The 5,772-nt window shown below is 25.7% G+C and overlaps 1 long non-coding RNA gene across 1 annotated transcript in view; it reads left to right on the top strand.

Annotated features, from left to right (window-relative positions):
- The window catches only part of LOC136795814 (uncharacterized), a 12,333-nt gene that overhangs the window by 3,797 nt on the left and 2,764 nt on the right, over positions 1-5,772 (top strand). The window lies entirely within an intron of this gene.

Below are 5,772 nucleotides of genomic sequence, written 5' to 3'. Positions count from 1 at the left end.
CAAACCATGAGAATAGAAGTATTTTATTTTAAAGTATATGATATCAAGTTATTTAAATACAGTCCACTCCATCAATACCAGTAAATTATCATTATTACCATTATTAATTTGAACCAGCTAATCAGTACAATAATTAATTTGGGTAATATCCCCCAATTTTACTCCGGGGAATACCTGAATTAAACAAATATTATATAGTACAATGTATTGTGGTGTTATTTTTATTTGATATTATTCTTCAGTATATATACATTTTATGATTCATAATTTTTTTTTTTTATGTAACATTTAAGTAACATCAAAATACAAATCATTTTTAATTATAAAGAAAAATAATACAACAAAAATTATCTCATTATACTAGGGGATACTCCTTGTCTGTCTAATGATGGATCAACCGCCTTTTTATTTTTATAAAATATAATTTGATCAATAAAACATTTTTGTTTTTTCTCTGATAAAAGATATTACTCTAGCAGTTTCAACAATATTTCTATTTTTTTTTCTTACCTCCTAATTTAATTTATTAAACAGATAAAAGATATATATCTACATATATGCATACATATTTAATGCCGTTCCTTTTCCATATGGCATTATAAGGGGTTGGGCTGGGTCCGGTGAAGGTGGGAGTTTCAATATTGGCCCAGGAGCCAATTTTTCAATTTCAACAACAATGAAATAAATAAATATTTATATTTCAGACTTTTCTATTCAAAAATTATTAAGCGATACTGTTTTTTATTATTCCAGGAAAAGTTTGAAATAGATAGAGAACATATTTTATTTAAAGAACAGCTTTATATTTTATATACAGAACAGTGTTTACACTGAAATAATTTCTTAAATAAATAAATTAATCTAAATATATGAAAATTCAGATTTAAGGAACATTTAAAACTCTTTGCACTAAATAAAGAGTCATTTATATCTATTTTGGCATTCCAGCCCTATCTCTCGTCTTTTTTGCCTACTCCATCCTTTTTTTTTTTTTCTTCATTTCAATACCAACACGAATCACTTCAAAAAGTACTTTAATTCACTTCAAACAACTTTTTTTTTAATTTGGCTTTCAATGGATACTTCAACCACTAGGGAGAGAACTTGCTCCTGCCGACTTCCAGAAAAAGTCCAAAGTTTAACACCACCGTAATACTTCCAAGTCCTATTTTTATAAAAAAACAATTTTATCCACCAAAAACTACTTTTCTATGTATTCACATATCATTAATATACTTTTATATACCTTTTTATTAAAATAAAAAGGTCAAATTAGACATATATTTTAATTTTTGCCTTTTAATTAGAATATTTACTATATTAGTTCAATGATGTGAATTACTATTAAGTTCTCAAAATTATAAACATTTAATCAGTTTTCTTCCAGAAAGAATTTTTCACGCCTCGTGAAAAAATATACTTTTCTGAAAATTTTTGTATCCATCCTTTTTACATGCCGCCACAATTAGTGTTGCAACATATTTCCCCTGTCTGATCAAATACCTCTTCATTGAGCCTTTAAACTTTATAATAAGCAGAAAGTTTAAGGGGAATAATAGATTAAACGTAATTTGAATGCTAAAAAGATAAACTGGCATGCAAGCTTTATCGTAGTCAGCAATAGGCTCTGTTACTAGGACAAATGAAGAGGATGCTTTATTTCACTTTTGTACTCACTTTATCTGTCTTCTTTGTCAGATCTGGAGGTATCAATTATGTCACATTTAATTACAATAATATAGAATAAAATTTAATTTACTTTTTGTTTTCGAAATTATATTTTAAGGATGCAAGTTAAAACATTATCACTTATTTATTATATTATATGAGACTATGTTTTGGCCTCATTTTTCCCTTTTTAAGTTTAAATTTGTCTTTATAGGATTGCAGATAATACATTCACAATTCTCCTAGATTCAATTTTTAATTATCTAATATCCTATTTTACATTATACATCATTTCTACTATAATTAAAAAGTTGAAATTTTTGGCAAAAGACTGCATCAAAAATTGATTAATAGCTCCAAAATGAAGTCTTATGAGATAATATAAATGATTTGAAGTTAAAAAGAGTTTTTACCTTTTTCATGATAATATATAAGATATTCTATAAATACTATTAGCATAGAGTATAATAAGAAGTAATTACTATTGAATATACACAATAAGAATAAAACTTTATAACTCTCTTTAATATTGATTGAAGGAGTATAATAATTAAATTAATTATAAAGAAATTTGATAAAAAGTTGTGTTGTATAGTGTATTAATATTAAACTTGCCTGACATATTATTATTTGTAAATTATAAATTTTTAAGTTCTATTACATTTATAGTTTATTATCTTGAAATTTAGCCAACTTTTTACAATTAACTTTTTTATTATTGAAGAAATTTGTTTTTTATTTTTCAAATTGAGATTGTGAAAGATATAGAGTATATTAATATTGATCATACCTGAGATATTATTATTTATAAATTATCGAGTAGTTTTCTTATTCGAAGACAATATAAGATATTTTCATTTTTTTTTCTATTTATTTTCTGGGTGTTTCTTTTTTTTATTAATTTTACATTAATAAAATATTTCTTCCAACATTTCTTACTGTTCATCTTCAGGTGCTAACTCTAAAATCAGTTATAAAGTTCTACTGCATTCATAGTTTATTATCTTGAAAAATTGCCAAATTTTTAAACTTTTTTATTATTGATAATTTTCATTTATTCATTTATTTATATTTAATTTCATTTAATCTCCTTTCATTTCTTTTTTTTTTGTAATAATAATAATATAATCCCAGTGCAATGGCTGAAACCACTTGTATGTCCGCTATGCTTGCCTCTCTGAAAAACACTATAGTACAAGAGCAAAAGAGGAGAAGACAAATTCAGTTATTTAACCCCAATTTTTTATTACTTTAATTAGAACTATGTATAGTTACTAGTCAAAATAGGTGGAATAAAAAATGACTTAAAATAATAAATTTTTCATTTGGAACTCTATATATTTAAAACTACCAACTACAATAAAAATCTAATAGAATATCATTGAAAGTCGAGTAAATTTTCTGAAATATAAGCCCTAATAGAGCTATTTATGTTCAAATAGTTCTGGAGATATAGCTTTTTAAAAAACATTTCATAAAATTGTAGTACAGAATGTATTTAAAACATCAGTAGTTAGTGAATTTATTTTGAAATATACAAAATGATGATTTCTAGTTGTTCGAACAAACATTTTGATATATGAAAAATACATCTCAGGGACAATTAGACGTACCGATGTCTGCCAGCACTCCAATTAAAGCTAGTTAAATGTACGATGAAGTAGTTTATAAAATAAATTAAAAAATTTATAATTGCTTGTTGTTCGGATACAATTTTTGGAAATATCATAAAAACTACAACTCCTACGAAGATAAATTTCATAAACTAGTTTAAGGAACATTTAACTAGCTTTAATTTGAGTGCTGGCAGACATCTGTGCGTCTTATAGTTCCTGACATATATTTTTTCATAAGTCAAAATGTTTGTTTGAACAGAAAGGATTCATCATTTTGTGAATTAGTTTGTTTAATATCATGAAAACTACTACTCCTATAAAGATAAACCTTATAAACTATTTTATAGTAAATTTAACTAGTTTTAATTTGAGTGCTGGTAGATAGCTGAACGTCTTATGGATTCTGAAATAATGTTTTTCATAAATCTAACTTATTGTCAGAACAACTATAAATCATTTTATATATAGGTATATATAGTTGACTGTAAAAATTGATATATTAGAAGATGGTCAGGGTTGCGGTCAAAAGAGAAATAAAAATAATTTACAACTATTTATTTTCCGACGTTTCGACCCACTTTGCAGGGCTTCGTCAGGGTTAAAAAGATACAAAATGATACAATGATAAGAATAAAAATACAAAGATAAGAATAAAAACAAGTAACAATGGCAAGAGTAAAATCTCTTAATAAAAATACGTAAAATATAAAGCTAAAAAAGTACAGAAGCATATAAAACAAAAACAATACAGGGAAGGGGAAAAAAAATTTAGAGATAAAATAAACGTCATGAAAGAATAATAAAAATAAAACAATAAATAAATAAATAAAATAATGATATAAAATTATAATAAATGAGCAAAGAACAAGCCAGGACAACCTACCTGTTCAAAGGAATCGGTTGAACAGAAAGAAACAATAAGTGGAAGGTGGAGGAGTGGAGAGGAGGTAGCTAGCAACAGCAAACTGTTTAAAGGCCTTTATTTCGAAATTTTACTCTTGCCATTGTTACTTGTTTTTATTCTTATCATTGTATCTTATCTTTGTATTTTTATTCATATCATTGTATCATTTTGTATCTTTTTAGCCCTGATGAAGCCCTGCAAAGTGGGGCGAAACGTTGGAAAATAAATAGTTGTAAACTATTTTTATTTCTCTTTTGACCGCAACCCTGACCCTCTCCCTATATATCAATTTTTACGGTCAACTATACATACATATATAGAATATGTAAAGGATATTTATAACTTTCCATCTATTAGCAAGTAATTGTAATGACTGTGAAAATCGAAAGTGGAAATGTTTACATAGTTTTGATATCATGATATCTGTTTCCTATGAAAGTGTTCATAATATATTTTGTTGGAATTAGAAATAAATAATATCTATTGTATAAATCATTTGATTCAGTAAAACTAATTAAATTAACAGTAGAAGTATCAATAATACAAATTTTGTTGGTGAACTCGTTTTTTTTTTTATATCATGTTATAAATAAATCCATACTTATTTTAAAATTTATAAATGAACAATCTTATTATAACAAATTAAATTACCACTTAGTATTATTGGGGACGTAAAATAAAACAAAGTGTAGCCCCCAAAATACGGCAAGTAACCAGCGATGCTAAAAGACTCATAACACCTGTCGAAAAAAGCGCTTACTTCTATATAAAATATTATTTTTTTAAAAATTCAAACTACGAAATTTCAAAAAAAAAATTATATAAGCAAAATAGTTTTGTATATTCATATTGTTAAATTTTTCTTCATACTTTTTTTTAATCCGGACACTCCCCTTTCCCTCCCCCAGCAGCAATTAGTTCTGATTACCGAGATTATACTGTATTACACTATAACATAATATATAGAGAAATATAATATATATATATTATATTTCGCGCTTACTATTCTGAAAGCCTTAATCTTAGGTTAGGTCTCGTATTATCATTTAAAAGGTAGCTCGTATTAAAAAAGGTTTACTTCATGTCGATAAAATAATTTAATATGCTGATGACTTATTAGAGTTAGGTAAAGATGTTGAAACTATTAAACCAAATAAAACAATTTTTGTCAAAATTAGTAAATAATTAGTTTTAAAAATAAAAACGGATAAAACTATAAATGGTTCGAAGCAGAAATGTCAGAGATGACTTTGGCAATATAGATACGACACGTAATACACTGTGGAATTTAACAGATATTCTTCCGGTAATATTTGCACCACCATTCACAAAATGTCGGCATTTTTCGATGAGAAATGATATGGTCTATATAAAATCAACTTAGCTTGTTAAAAATCGCATTCAGTGAAATTTTGGAAAATAACATAAAACAAATTTTCTTTTATATAAATTTCTAAAAATAAATATAAATAAATGAAAGTTAGGTTGAAGGCGGGAAATGCTTGTTATTTTTCAATGTCGAAACTGCTTAGCTCGCGCCTTCTATCGAAAAACTTAAAAATTAGAATTTACAAAACTATTATC

Source organism: Halyomorpha halys, unplaced genomic scaffold, assembly GCF_000696795.3.
Source record: "Halyomorpha halys isolate HHAL.00 unplaced genomic scaffold, Hhal_1.1 Scaffold1097.1, whole genome shotgun sequence".
Lineage (NCBI taxonomy): Eukaryota > Metazoa > Arthropoda > Insecta > Hemiptera > Pentatomidae > Halyomorpha > Halyomorpha halys.
This window is presented reverse-complemented; position numbering and strand designations above follow the sequence as displayed.